Here is a 21,278-nt window from a genome sequence, read left to right as displayed (position 1 = left end):
AACTCCACACGTACACACACACACACCTACACACACACCGATACACACTTACAAACACACTTACACACAGTTACACACCTCCCTACACACACACACCTGCAGATACACCTAACAACACACACCTACACACCTAAATACACCCATTTACACACCTAACTCCACACGTACACACACACACACCTACACACACACCGTTACACACTTACACACACACTTACACACAGATACACACCTCCCTACACACACACACCTGCGCATGCACCTAACAACACACACCTACACACCTAAATACACCCATATACACACCTAACTCCACACGTACACACACACACCTACACACACACTGTTACACATTTACACACACACTTACACACAGTTACACACCTCCCTACACACACACACCTGCGCATGCACCAAACAACACACACCTACACACCTAAACACACCCATTTACACAACTAACTCCACACGCACACACACACACACCTACACACACACCGTTACACACTTACACACACACTTACACACAGTTACACACCTCCCTACACACACACACCTGCACATACACCTAACAACACACACCTACACACCTAAATACACCCATTTACACACCTAACTCCACACGTATACACACACACACACCTACACACACACCGTTACACACTTACACACACACTTACACACACTTGCACACCTCCCTACACACACACACCTGCACATGCACCTAACAACACACACCTACACACCTAAATACACCCATTTACACACCTAACTCCAAACGTATACACACACACACACCTACACACACACCGTTACACACTTCCACACATACCTACACACACTTACACACCTCCCTACACACACACACCTGCAGATACACCTAACAACACACACCTACACACCTAAATACACCCATTTACACACCTCACTCCACACGTACACACACACACACCTACACACACACCGTTACACACTTACACACACACGTACACACACTCACACACCTCCCTACACACACACACCTGCACATGCACCTAACAACACACACCTACACACCTAAATACACCCATTTACACACCTAACTCCACACGTATACACACACACACACCTACACACACACCGTTACACACTTCCACACACACCTACACACACTTACACGCCTCCCTACACACACACACACCTTCGCATGCACCTAACAACACACACCTACACACCTAAATACACCCATTTACACACCTAACTCCACACGTACACACACACACACCTACACACACACCGATACACACTTACAAACACACTTACACACAGTTACACACCTCCCTACACACACACACCTGCAGATACACCTAACAACACACACCTACACACCTAAATACACCCATTTACACACCTAACTCCACACGTACACACACACACACCTACACACACACCGATACACACTTACAAACACACTTACACACAGTTACACACCTCCCTACACACACACCTGCAGATACACCTAACAACACACACCTACACACCTAAATACACCCATTTACACACCTAACTCCACACGTACACACACACACACCTACACACACACCGATACACACTTACACACACACTTACACACAGTTACACACCTCCCTACACACACACACCTGCGCATGCACCTAACAACACACACCTACACACCTAAATACACCCATTTACACACATAACTCCACACGTATACACACACACACACCTACACACACACCGTTGCACACTCACACACACACTTACACACAGTTACACACCTCCCTACACACACACACCTGCAGATACACCTAACAACACACACCTACATACCTAAATACACCCATTAACACACCTAACTCCACACGAACACACACACACACCTATACACACACTGTTACACACTTACACACACAGTTACACACCTCCCTACACACACACACACCTGCGCATGCACCGAACAACACACACCTACACACCTAAATACACCCAATTACACACCTAACTCCACACGTACACACACACCTACACACACACCGATACACACCTACACACACACCGCTACACACTTACACACACACTTACACACACTCACACACCTCCCTACACACACACACCTGCGCATGCACCTAACAACACACACCTACACACCTAAATACACCCATTTACACACCTAACTCCACACGTATAGACACACACACACCTACACACACACCGTTACACACTTACACACATACCTACACACACATACACGCCTCCCTACACACACACACACCTGCGCATGCACCTAACAACACACACCTACACACCTAAATACACCCATTTACACACATAACTCCACACGTACACACACACACACCTACACACACACCGATACACACTTACACACACAGTTACACACAGTTACACACCTCCCTACACACACACAACTGCAGATACACCTAACAACACACACCTACACACTTAAATACACCCATTTACACACCTAACTCCACACGTACACACACACACCTACACACACACTGTTACACACTTACACACACAGTTACACACCTCCCTACACACACACACACCTTCGCATGCACCCAACAACACACACCTACACACCTAAATACACCCATTTACACACCTAGCTCCACACGTACACACACACCTACACACACACCGATACACACTTACACACACACCTACACACACTTACACACACACTTACACACACTCACACACCTCCCTACACACACACACCTGCGCATGCACCTAACAACACACACCTACACACCTAAATACACCCATTTACACACCTAACTCCACACGTATACACACACACACACCTACACACACACCGTTACACACTTCCACACACACCTACACACACTTGCACGCCTCCCTACACACACACACCTGCGCATGCACCTAACAACACACACCTACACACCTAAACACACCCATTTACACACCTAACTCCACACGTACACACACACACACCTACACACACACCGATACACACTTACACACACACTTACACACAGTTACACACCTCCCTACACACACACACCTGCAGATACACCTAACAACACACACCTACACACCTAAATACACCCATATACACACCTAACTCCACACGTACACACACACACCTACACACACACTGTTACACATTTACACACACACTTACACACAGTTACACACCTCCCTACACACACACACCTGCGCATGCACCTAACAACACACACCTACACACCTAAACACACCCATTTACACACCTAACTCCACACGCACACACACACACCTACACACACACCGTTACACACTTACACACACACTTACACACAGTTACACACCTCCCTACACGCACACACCTACACATACACCTAACAACACACACCTACACACCTAAATACACCCATTTACACACCTAACTCCACACGTATACACACACACACACCTACACACACACCGTTACACACTTACACACACACTTACACACAGTTACACACCTCCCTACACACACACACCTCCAGATACACCTAACAACACACATCTACACACCTAAATACACCCATTTACACACCTAACTCCACACGTACACACACACACACCTACACACACACCGTTACACATTAACACACACACATACACACAGTTCCACACCTCCCTACACACACACACCTGCGCATGCACCTAACAACACACACCTACACACCTAAATACACCCATTTACACACCTAACTCCACACGTACACACACACACCTACACACAGTCACACACCTCCCTACACACACAAACCTGCGCATGCACCTAACAACACACACCTACACACCTAAATACACCCATTTACACACCTAACTCCACACGTACACACACACACCTACACACACACCGTTACACACTTACACACACACTTACACACACTTACACACCTCCCTACACACACACACCTGCAGATACACCTAACAACACACACCTACACACCTAAATACACCCATTTACACACCTAACTCCACACGTACACACACACACACCTACACACACACCGTTACACATTAACACACACACATACACACAGTTCCACACCTCCCTACACACACACACCTGCGCATGCACCTAACAACACACACCTACACACCTCCCTACACACACACACACCTGCGCATGCACCTAACAACACACACCTACACACCTAAATACACCCATTTACACACATAACTCCACACGTATACACACACACACACCTACACACACACCGTTGCACACTCACACACACACTTACACACAGTTGCACACCTCCCTACACACACACACCTGCAGATACACCTAACAACACACACCTACATACCTAAATACACCCATTTACACACCTAACTCCACACGTACACACACACACACCTATACACACACCGTTACACACTTACACACACAGTTACACACCTCCCTACACACACACACACCTGCGCATGCACCCAACAACACACACCTACACACCTGAATACACCCATTTACACACCTACCTAAACACGTACACACACACACACCTACACACAGTTACACACCACCCTACACACACACACCTGCGCTTGCACCTAACAACACACACCTACACACCTAAATACACCCATTTACACACCTAACTCCACACGTACACACACACACACCTACACACAGTTACACACCACCCTACACACACACACCTGCAGATACACCTAACAACACACACCTACACACCTAAATACACCCATTTACACACCTAACTCCACACGTACACACACACACACCTACACACACACCGTTACACACTTACACACACAGTTACACACCTCCCTACACACACACACATGCACCCAACAACACACACCTACACACCTGCACATACACCCATTTACACACCTAACTCCACACGTACACACACACCTACACACACACCGATACACACTTACACACACACCTACACACACTTACACACACACTTACACACACTCACACACCTCCCTACACACACACACCTGCGCATGCACCTAACAACACACACCTACACACCTAAATACACCCATTTACACACCTAACTCCACACGTATAGACACACACACACATACACACACACCGTTACACACTTACACACATACCTACACACACATACACGCCTCCCTACACACACACACCTGCGCATGCACCTAACAACACACACCTACACACCTAAATACACCCATTTACACACCTAACTCCACACGTACACACACACACACCTACACACACACTTACACACAGTTACACAGACACTTACACACAGTTACACACCTCCCTACACACACACACCTGCAGATACACCTAACAACACACACCTACACACCTAAATACACCCATTTACACACCTAACTCCACACGTACACACACACACACCTACACACACACCGTTACACATTAACACACACACATACACACAGTTCCACACCTCCCTACACACACACACCTGCGCATGCACCTAACAACACACACCTACACACCTAAATACACCCATATACACACCTAACTCCACACGTACACACACACACCTACACACACACTGTTACACACTTACACACACAGTTACACACCTCCCTACACACACACACACCTGCGCATGCACCCAACAACACACACCTACACACCTGAATACACCCATTTACACACCTAACTCCACACGTACACACACACCTACACACACACACCGCTACACACTTACACACACACCTACACACACTTACACACACACTCACACACACAGTTACACACCTCCCTACACACACACACCTGCGCATGCACCTAACAACACATACCTACACACCTAAATACACCCATTTACACACCTAACTCCACACGTACACACACACACCTACACACAGTTACACACCACCCTACACACACACACCTGCGCTTGCACCTAACAACACACACCTACACACCTAAATACACCCATTTACACACCTAACTCCACACGTACACACACTTCCACACACCTACACACAGTTACACACCACCCTACACACACACACCTGAGCTTGCACCTAACAACACACACCTACACACCTAAATACACCCATTTACACACCTAACTCCACACGTATATACACACACACACCTACACACACACCGTTACACACTTACACACACACTTACACACAGTTACACACCTCCCTACACACACACACCTGCGCATGCACCTAACAAGACACACCTACACACCTAAATACACCCATTTACACACCTAACTCCACACGTACACACACACACACCTACACACACACCGATACACACTTACACACACAGCTACACACAGTTACACACCTCCCTACACACACACACCTGCAGATACACCTAACAACACACACCTACACACTTAAATACACCCATTTACACACCTAACTCCACACGTACACACACACACCTACACACACACTGTTACACACTTACACACACAGTTACACACCTCCCTACACACACACACACCTGCGCATGCACCCAACAACACACACCTACACACCTAAATACACCCATTTACACACCTAACTCCACACGTACACACACACCTACACACACACCGATACACACTTACACACACACCTACACACACTTACACACACACTTACACACACTCACACACCTCCCTACACACACACACTTGCGCATGCACCTAACAACACACACCTACACACCTAAATACACCCATTTACACACCTAACTCCACACGTATACACACACACACACATACACACACACCGTTACACACTTACACACACTTGCACGCCTCCCTACACACACACACCTGCGCATGCACCTAACAACACACACTTACACACTTAAATACACCCATATACACACCTAACTCCACACGTACACACACACACCTACACACACAAAGGTACACATTTACACACACACTTACACACAGTTACACACCTCCCTACACACACAAACCTGCGCATGCACCTAACAACACACACCTACACACCTAAATACACCCATTTACACACCTAACTCCACACGTACACACACACACACCTACACACCTCCCTACACACACACACCTGCAGATACACCTAACAACACACACCTACACACTTAAATACACCCATTTACACACCTAACTCCACACGTACACACACACACCTACACACACACTGTTACACACTTACACACACAGTTACACACCTCCCTACACACACACACACCTGCGCATGCACCCAACAACACACACCTACACACCTAAATACACCCATTTACACACCTAACTCCACACGTACACACACACCTACACACACACCGGCACACACTTACACACACACTTACACACAGTTACACACCTCCCTACACACACACACCTGCGCATGTACCTAACAACACACACCTACACACCTAAATACACCCATTTACACACCTAACTCCACACGTATATACACACACACCTACACACACACCGTTACACACTTACACACACACTTACACACAGTTACACACCTCCCTACACACACACACCTGCAGATACACCTAACTACACACACCTACATACCTAAATACACCCATTTACACACCTAACTCCACACGTACACACACACACACCTACACACCTCCCTACACACACACACACCTGCGCATGCACCTAACAACACACACCTACACACCTAAATACACCCATTTACACACATAACTCCACACGTATACACACACACACACCTACACACACACCGTTGCACACTCACACACACACTTACACACAGTTACACACCTCCCTACACACACACCTGCAGATACACCTAACAACACACACCTACATACCTAAATACACCCATTTACACACCTAACTCCACACGTACACACACACACACCTATACACACACCGTTACACACTTACACACACAGTTACACACCTCCCTACACACACACACACCTGCGCATGCACCCAACAACACACACCTACACACCTGAATACACCCATTTACACACCTACCTCCACATGTACACACACACCTACACACACACACCGCTACACACTTACACACACACCTACACACACTTACACACACACTTACACACCTCCCTACACACACACACCTGCGCATGCACCTAACAACACATACCTACACACCTAAATACACCCATTTACACACCTAACTCCACACGTACACACACACACACCTACACACCGTTACACACCACCCTACACACACACACCTGCGCTTGCACCTAACAACACACACCTACACACCTAAATACACCCATTTACACACCTAACTCCACACGTACACACACACACACCTACACACAGTTACACACCACCCTACACACACACACCTGCGCTTGCACCTAACAACACACACCTACACACCTAAATACACCCATTTACACACCTAACTCCACACGTATATACACACACACACCTACACACACACCGTTACACACTTACACACACACTTACACACAGTTACACACCTCCCTACACACACACACCTGCGCATGCACCTAACAAGACACACCTACACACCTAAATACACCCATTTACACACCTAACTCCACACGTACACACACACACACCTACACACACACCGATACACACTTACACACACAGCTACACACAGTTACACACCTCCCTACACACACACACCTGCAGATACACCTAACAACACACACCTACACACCTAAATACACCCATTTACACACCTAACTCCACACGTACACACACACACCTACACACACACCGTTACACACTTACACACACAGTTACACACCTCCCTACACACACACACATGCACCCAACAACACACACCTACACACCTAAATACACCCATTTACACACCTAACTCCACACGTACACACACACCTACACACACACCGATACACACTTACACACACACCTACACACACTTACACACACACTTACACACACTCACACACCTCTCTACACACACACACCTGCGCATGCACCTAACAACACACACCTACACACCTAAATACACCCATTTACACACCTAACTCCACACGTATAGACACACACACACATACACACACACCGATACACACTTACACACATACCTACACACACATACACGCCTCCCTACACACACACACCTGCGCATGCACCTAACAACACACACCTACACACCTAAATACACCCATTTACACACCTAACTCCACACGTACACACACACACACCTACACACACACTTACACACAGTTACACAGACACTTACACACAGTTACACACCTCCCTACACACACACACCTGCAGATACACCTAACAACACACACCTACACACCTAAATACACCCATTTACACACCTAACTCCACACGTATATACACACACACACCTACACACACACCGTTACACACTTACACACACACTTACACACAGTTACACACCTCCCTACACACACACACCTGCGCATGCACCTAACAAGACACACCTACACACCTAAATACACCCATTTACACACATAACTCCACACGTACACACACACACCTACACACACACCGATACACACTTACACACACAGTTACACACAGTTACACACCTCCCTACACACACACAACTGCAGATACACCTAACAACACACACCTACACACTTAAATACACCCATTTACACACCTAACTCCACACGTACACACACACCTACACACACACTGTTACACACTTACACACACAGTTACACACCTCCCTACACACACACACACCTTCGCATGCACCCAACAACACACACCTACACACCTAAATACACCCATTTACACACCTAGCTCCACACGTACACACACACCTACACACACACCGATACACACTTACACACACACCTACACACACTTACACACACACTTACACACACTCACACACCTCCCTACACACACACACCTGCGCATGCACCTAACAACACACACCTACACACCTAAATACACCCATTTACACACCTAACTCCACACGTATACACACACACACACCTACACACACACCGTTACACACTTCCACACACACCTACACACACTTGCACGCCTCCCTACACACACACACCTGCGCATGCACCTAACAACACACACCTACACACCTAAACACACCCATTTACACACCTAACTCCACACGTACACACACACACACCTACACACACACCGATACACACTTACACACACACTTACACACAGTTACACACCTCCCTACACACACACACCTGCAGATACACCTAACAACACACACCTACACACCTAAATACACCCATATACACACCTAACTCCACACGTACACACACACACCTACACACACACTGTTACACATTTACACACACACTTACACACAGTTACACACCTCCCTACACACACACACCTGCGCATGCACCAAACAACACACACCTACACACCTAAACACACCCATTTACACACCTAACTCCACACGCACACACACACACCTACACACACACCGTTACACACTTACACACACACTTACACACAGTTACACACCTCCCTACACGCACACACCTACACATACACCTAACAACACACACCTACACACCTAAATACACCCATTTACACACCTAACTCCACACGTATACACACACACACACCTACACACACACCGTTACACACTTACACACACACTTACACACAGTTACACACCTCCCTACACACACACACCTGCAGATACACCTAACAACACACATCTACACACCTAAATACACCCATTTACACACCTAACTCCACACGTACACACACACACACCTACACACACACCGTTACACATTAACACACACACATACACACAGTTCCACACCTCCCTACACACACACACCTGTGCATGCACCTAACAACACACACCTACACACCTAAATACACCCATTTACACACCTAACTCCACACGTACACACACACACCTACACACAGTTACACACCTCCCTACACACACAAACCTGCGCATGCACCTAACAACACACACCTACACACCTAAATACACCCATTTACACACCTAACTCCACACGTACACACACACACACCTACACACACACTTACACACAGTTACACAGACACTTACACACAGTTACACACCTCCCTACACACACACACCTGCAGATACACCTAACAACACACACCTACACACCTAAATACACCCATTTACACACCTAACTCCACACGTACACACACACACACCTACACACACACCGTTACACATTAACACACACACATACACACAGTTCCACACCTCCCTACACACACACACCTGCGCATGCACCTAACAACACACACCTACACACCTAAATACACCCATATACACACCTAACTCCACACGTACACACACACACCTACACACACACTGTTACACACTTACACACACAGTTACACACCTCCCTACACACACACACACCTGCGCATGCACCCAACAACACACACCTACACACCTGAATACACCCATTTACACACCTAACTCCACACGTACACACACACCTACACACACACACCGCTACACACTTACACACACACCTACACACACTTACACACACACTCACACACACACACACACCTCCCTACACACACACACCTGCGCATGCACCTAACAACACATACCTACACACCTAAATACACCCATTTACACACCTAACTCCACACGTACACACACACACACCTACACACAGTTACACACCACCCTACACACACACACCTGCGCATGCACCTAACAACACACACCTACACACCTAAATACACCCATTTACACACCTAACTCCACACGTACACACACACACACACCTACACACAGTTACACACCACCCTACACACACACACCTGAGTTTGCACCTAACAACACACACCTACACACCTAAATACACCCATTTACACACCTAACTCCACACGTATATACACACACACACCTACACACACACCGTTACACACTTACACACACACTTACACACAGTTACACACCTCCCTACACACACACACCTGCGCATGCACCTAACAAGACACACCTACACACCTAAATACACCCATTTACACACCTAACTCCACACGTACACACACACCTACACACACACACCGTTACACACTTACACACACACCTACACACACTTACACACACACTTACACACACACATGCACACACTCACACACCTCCCTACACACACACACCTGCGCATGCACCTAACAACACACACCTACACACCTAAATACACCCATTTACACACCTAACTCCACACGTATACACACACACACACCTACACACACACCGTTACACACTTCCACACACACCTACACACACTTACACGCCTCCCTACACACACACACCTGCGCATGCACCTAACAACACACACCTACACACCTAAATACACCCATTTACACACCTAACTCCACACGTACACACACACACACCTACACACACACCGATACACACTTACAAACACACTTACACACAGTTACACACCTCCCTACACACACACACACCTGCGCATGCACCTAACAACACACACCTACACACCTAAATACACCCATTTACACACCTAACTCCACACGTACACACACACCTACACACACACACCGTTACACACTTACACACACAGTTACACACCTCCCTACACACACACACACCTGCGCATGCACCTAACAACACACACCTACATACCTAAATACACCCATTTACACACCTAACTCCACACGTACACACACACCTACACACACACCGTTACACACTTACACACACACCTACACACACTTACACACACACTTACACACACTCACACACCTCCCTACACACACACACCTGCGCATGCACCTAACAACACACACCTACACACCTAAATACACCCATTTACACACCTAACTCCACACGTATACACACACACACACCGTTACACACACACCGTTACACACTTACACACACACCTACACACACACACCTGCGCATGCACCTAACAACACACACCTACACACCTAAATACACCCAATTACACACATAACTCCACACGTATACACACACACACCTACACCTACACACACACCGTTGCACACTCACACACACACTTACACACAGTTACACACCTCCCTACACACACACACCTGCAGATACACCTAACAACACACACCTACATACCTAAATACACCCCATTTACACACCTAACTCCACACGTACACACACACACACCTATACACACACCGTTACACACTTACACACAGTTACACACCTCCCTACACACACACACCTGCGCATGCACCTAACAACACACACCTACACACCTAAATACACCCATTTACACACCTAACTCCATACGTACACACACACACACCTACACACACACCGTTGCACATTTACACACACACTTACACAAGGTTACACACCTCCCTACACACACACACCTGCGCATGCACCTAACAACACACACCTACACACCTAAATACACCCATTTACACACCTAACTCCACACGTACACACACACCTACACACACACACCGTTACACACTTACACACACACCTACACACACTTACACACACACTTGCACACACTCACACACCTCCCTACACACACACACCTGCGCATGCACCTAACAACACACACCTACACACCTAAATACACCCAATTACACACCTAACTCCACACGTACACACACACACACCTACACACACACCGTTACACATTTACACACACACTTACACAAGGTTACACACCTCCCTACACACACACACCTGCGCATGCACCAAACAACACACACCTACACACCTAAATACACCCATTTACACACATAACTGCACACGTATACACACACACCTACACACACACCGTTGCACACTCACACACACACTTACACACACACTTACACACAGTTACACACCTCCCTACACACACACACCTGCAGATACACCTAACAACACACACCTACATACCTAAATACACCCATTTACACACCTAACTCCACACGTACACACACACACACCTATACACACACCGTTACACACTTACACACAGTTACACACCTCCCTACACACACACACCTGCGCATGCACCTAACAACACACACCTACACACCTAAATACACCCATTTACACACCTAACTCCACACGTACACACACACACACCTACACACACACCGTTACACATTTACACACACACTTACACAAGGTTACACACCTCCCTACACACACACACCTGCGCATGCACCTAACAACACACACCTACACACCTAAATACACCCATTTACACACCTAACTCCACACGTACACACACACCTACACACACACACCGTTACACACTTACACACACACCTACACACACTTACACACACACTTGCACACACTCACACACCTCCCTACACACACACACCTGCGCATGCACCTAACAACACACACCTACACACCTAAATACACCCATTTACACACCTAACTCCACACGTATACACACACACACACCTACACACACACCGTTACACACTTCCACACACACCTACACACACTTACACGCCTCCCTACACACACACACCTGCGCATGCACCTAACAACACACACCTACACACCTAAATACACCCATTTACACACCTAACTCCACACGTACACACACACCTACACACACACCGTTACACACTTACACACACACCTACACACACTTACACACACACTTACACACACTCACACACCTCCCTACACACACACACCTGCGCATGCACCTAACAACACACACCTACACACCTAAATACACCCATTTACACACCTAACTCCACACGTATACACACACACACACCGTTACACACACACCGTTACACACTTACACACACACCTACACACACACACCTGCGCATGCACCTAACAACACACACCTACACACCTAAATACACCCAATTACACACATAACTCCACACATATACACACACACACACACCTACACACACACCGTTGCACACTCACACACACACTTACACACAGTTACACACCTCCCTACACACACACACCTGCAGATACACCTAACAACACACACCTACATACCTAAATACACCCCATTTACACACCTAGCTCCACACGTACACACACACACACCTATACACACACCGTTACACACTTACACACAGTTACACACCTCCCTACACACACACACCTGCGCATGCACCTAACAACACACACCTACACACCTAAATACACCCATTTACACACCTAACTCCATACGTACACACACACACACCTACACACACACCGTTACACATTTACACACACACTTACACAAGGTTACACACCTCCCTACACACACACACCTGCGCATGCACCTAACAACACACACCTACACACCTAAATACACCCATTTACACACCTAACTCCACACGTACACACACACCTACACACACACACCGTTACACACTTACACACACAGTTACACACCTCCCTACACACACACACACCTGCGCATGCACCTAACAACACACACCTACACACCTAAATACACACATTTACACACCTAACTCCACACGTACACACACACCTACACACACACCGTTACACACTTACACACACACCTACACACACTTACACACACACTTACACACACTCACACACCTCCCTACACACACACACCTGCGCATGCACCTAACAACACACACCTACACACCTAAATACACCCATTTACACACCTAACTCCACACGTATACACACACACACACCGTTACACACACACCGTTACACACTTGCACACACACCTACACACACACACCTGCGCATGCACCTAACAACACACACCTACACACCTAAATACACCCAATTACACACATAACTCCACACGTATACACACACACACACACCTACACACACACCGTTGCACACTCACACACACACTTACACACAGTTACACACCTCCCTACACACACACACCTGCAGATACACCTAACAACACACACCTACATACCTAAATACACCCCATTTACACACCTAACTCCACACGTACACACACACACACCTATACACACACCGTTACACACACCGTTACACACTTACACACAGTTACACACCTCCCTACACACACACACCTGCGCATGCACCTAACAACACACACCTACACACCTAAATACACCCATTTACACACATAACTCCACACGTATACACACACACACACACCTACACACACACCGTTGCACACTCACACACACACTTACACACAGTTACACACCTCCCTACACACACACACCTGCAGATACACCTAACAACACACACCTACATACCTAAATACACCCATTTACACACCTAACTCCACACGTATACACACACACACACCTACACACACACCGTTACACACTTCCACACACACCTACACACACTTACACGCCTCCCTACACACACACACCTGCGCATGCACCTAACAACACACACCTACACACCTAAATACACCCATTTACACACCTAACTCCACACGTACACACACACCTACACACACACACCGTTACACACTTACACACACAGTTACACACCTCCCTACACACACACACACCTGCGCATGCACCCAACAACACACACCTACACACCTAAATACACCCATTTACACACCTAACTCCACACGTACACACACACCTACACACACACCGTTACACACTTACACACACACCTACACACACACACCTGCGCATGCACCTAACAACACACACCTACACACCTAAATACACCCAATTACACACCTAACTCCACACGTACACACACACACACCTACACACACACCGCTACACACTTACACACACACTTACACACAGTTACACACCTCCCTACACACACACACCTGCAGATACACCTAACAACACACACCTACATACCTAAATACACCCATTTACACACCTAACTCCACACGTACACACACACACACCTATACACACACCGTTACACACTTACACACAGTTACACACATCCCTACACACACACACCTGCGCATGCACCTAACAACACACACCTACACACCTAAATACACCCATTTACACACCTAACTCCACACGTACACACACACCTACACACACACACCGTTACACACTTACACACACACCTACACACACTTACACACACACATGCACACACTCACACACCTCCCTACACACACACACCTGCGCATGCACCTAACAACACACACCTACACACCTAAATACACCCATTTACACACCTAACTCCACACGTATACACACACACACACCTACACACACACCGTTACACACTTCCACACACACCTACACACACTTACACGCCTCCCTACACACACACACCTGCGCATGCACCTAACAACACACACCTACACACCTAAATACACCCATTTACACACCTAACTCCACACGTACACACACACACACCTACACACACACCGATACACACTTACAAACACACTTACACACAGTTACACACCTCCCTACACACACACACACCTGCGCATGCACCTAACAACACACACCTACACACCTAAATACACCCATTTACACACCTAACTCCACACGTACACACACACCTACACACACACACCGTTACACACTTACACACACAGTTACACACCTCCCTACACACACACACACCTGCGCATGCACCTAACAACACACACCTACACACCTAAATACACCCATTTACACACCTAACTCCACACGTACACACACACCTACACACACACCGTTACACACTTACACACACACCTACACACACTTACACACACACTTACACACACTCACACACCTCCCTACACACACACACCTGCGCATGCACCTAACAACACACACCTACACACCTAAATACACCCATTTACACACCTAACTCCACACGTATACACACACACACACCGTTACACACACACCGTTACACACTTACACACACACCTACACACACACACCTGCGCATGCACCTAACAACACACACCTACACACCTAAATACACCCAATTACACACATAACTCCACACGTATACACACACACACCTACACCTACACACACACCGTTGCACACTCACACACACACTTACACACAGTTACACACCTCCCTACACACACACACCTGTAGATACACCTAACAACACACACCTACATACCTAAATACACCCCATTTACACACCTAACTCCACACGTACACACACACACACCTATACACACACCGTTACACACTTACACACAGTTACACACCTCCCTACACACACACACCTGCGCATGCACCTAACAACACACACCTACACACCTAAATACACCCATTTACACACCTAACTCCATACGTACACACACACACACCTACACACACACCGTTGCACATTTACACACACACTTACACAAGGTTACACACCTCCCTACACACACACACCTGCGCATGCACCTAACAACACACACCTACACACCTAAATACACCCATTTACACACCTAACTCCACACGTACACACACACCTACACACACACACCGTTACACACTTACACACACACCTACACACACTTACACACACACTTGCACACACTCACACACCTCCCTACACACACACACCTGCGCATGCACCTAACAACACACACCTACACACCTAAATACACCCAATTACACACCTAACTCCACACGTACACACACACACACCTACACACACACCGTTACACATTTACACACACACTTACACAAGGTTACACACCTCCCTACACACACACACCTGCGCATGCACCAAACAACACACACCTACACACCTAAATACACCCATTTACACACATAACTGCACACGTATACACACACACCTACACACACACCGTTGCACACTCACACACACACTTACACACACACTTACACACAGTTACACACCTCCCTACACACACACACCTGCGCATGCACCTAACAACACACACCTACACACCTAAATACACCCATTTACACACATAACTCCACACGTATACACACACACACACACCTACACACACACCGTTGCACACTCACACACACACTTACACACAGTTACACACCTCCCTACACACACACACCTGCAGATACACCTAACAACACACACCTACATACCTAAATACACCCATTTACACACCTAACTCCACACGTATACACACACACACACCTACACACACACCGTTACACACTTCCACACACACCTACACACACTTACACGCCTCCCTACACACACACACCTGCGCATGCACCTAACAACACACACCTACACACCTAAATACACCCATTTACACACCTAACTCCACACGTACACACACACCTACACACACACACCGTTACACACTTACACACACAGTTACACACCTCCCTACACACACACACACCTGCGCATGCACCCAACAACACACACCTACACACCTAAATACACCCATTTACACACCTAACTCCACACGTACACACACACCTACACACACACCGTTACACACTTACACACACACCTACACACACACACCTGCGCATGCACCTAACAACACACACCTACACACCTAAATACACCCAATTACACACCTAACTCCACACGTACACACACACACACCTACACACACACCGCTACACACTTACACACACACTTACACACAGTTACACACCTCCCTACACACACACACCTGCAGATACACCTAACAACACACACCTACATACCTAAATACACCCATTTACACACCTAACTCCACACGTACACACACACACACCTATACACACACCGTTACACACTTACACACAGTTACACACATCCCTACACACACACACCTGCGCATGCACCTAACAACACACACCTACACACCTAAATACACCCATTTACACACCTAACTCCACACGTACACACACACCTACACACACACACCGTTACACACTTACACACACACCTACACACACTTACACACACACTTGCACACACTCACACACCTCCCTACACACACACACCTGCGCATGCACCTAACAACACACACCTACACACCTAAATACACCCATTTACACACCTAACTCCACACGTACACACACACCTACACACACACACCGTTACACACTTACACACACAGTTACACACCTCCCTACACACACACACACCTGCGCATGCACCCAACAACACACACCTACACACCTAAATACACCCATTTACACACCTAAATCCACACGTACACACACACCTACACACACACCGTTACACACTTACACACACACCTACACACACACACCTGCGCATGCACCTAACAACACACACCTACACACCTAAATACACCCATTTACACACCTAACTCCACACGTACACACACACCTACACACACACACCGTTACACACTTACACACACAGTTACACACCTCCCTACACACACACACCTGCGCATGCACCTAACAACACACACCTACACACCTAAATACACCCATTTACACACCTAACTCCACACGTACACACACACCTACACACACACCGTTACACACTTACACACACACCTACACACACTTACACACACACTTACACACACTCACACACCTCCCTACACACACACACCTGCGCATGCACCTAACAACACACACCTACACACCTAAATACACCCATTTACACACCTAACTCCACACGTATACACACACACACACCGTTACACACTTCCACACACACCTACACACACACACCTGCGCATGCACCTAACAACACACACCTACACACCTAAATACACCCAATTACACACATAACTCCACACGTATACACACACACACACACCTACACACACACCGTTGCACACTCACACACACACTTACACACAGTTACACACCTCCCTACACACACACACCTGCAGATACACCAAACAACACACACCTACATACCTAAATACACCCCATTTACACACCTAACTCCACACGTACACACACACACACCTATACACACACCGTTACACACTTGCACACAGTTACACACCTCCCTACACACACACACCTGCGCATGCACCTAACAACACACACCTACACACCTAAATACACCCATTTACACACATAACTCCACACGTATACACACACACACACCTACACACACACCGTTGCACACTCACACACACACTTACACACAGTTACACACCTCCCTACACACACACACCTGCAGATACACCTAACAACACACACCTACATACCTAAATACACCCATTTACACACCTAACTCCACACGTATACACACACACACACCTACACACACACCGTTACACACTTCCACACACACCTACACACACTTACACGCCTCCCTACACACACACACCTGCGCATGCACCTAACAACACACACCTACACACCTAAATACACCCATTTACACACCTAACTCCACACGTACACACACACCTACACACACACACCGTTACACACTTACACACACAGTTACACACCTCCCTACACACACACACA

At 47.1% G+C, this 21,278-nt stretch overlaps 1 long non-coding RNA gene across 1 annotated transcript in view; it reads left to right on the top strand.

The window, feature by feature from the left end:
- Positions 1 to 21,278, top strand: part of LOC137284281 (uncharacterized) — a 377,133-nt gene that overhangs the window by 270,457 nt on the left and 85,398 nt on the right. The gene's annotated exons all lie outside the window — the stretch shown is intronic.

Source organism: Haliotis asinina, chromosome 5 (genome assembly GCF_037392515.1).
Source record: "Haliotis asinina isolate JCU_RB_2024 chromosome 5, JCU_Hal_asi_v2, whole genome shotgun sequence".
NCBI classification, from domain to species: Eukaryota; Metazoa; Mollusca; class Gastropoda; order Lepetellida; family Haliotidae; genus Haliotis; species Haliotis asinina.
The sequence above is the reverse complement of the archived record's forward strand: the minus strand, read 5'-3'. Positions and strand labels throughout refer to the sequence as shown.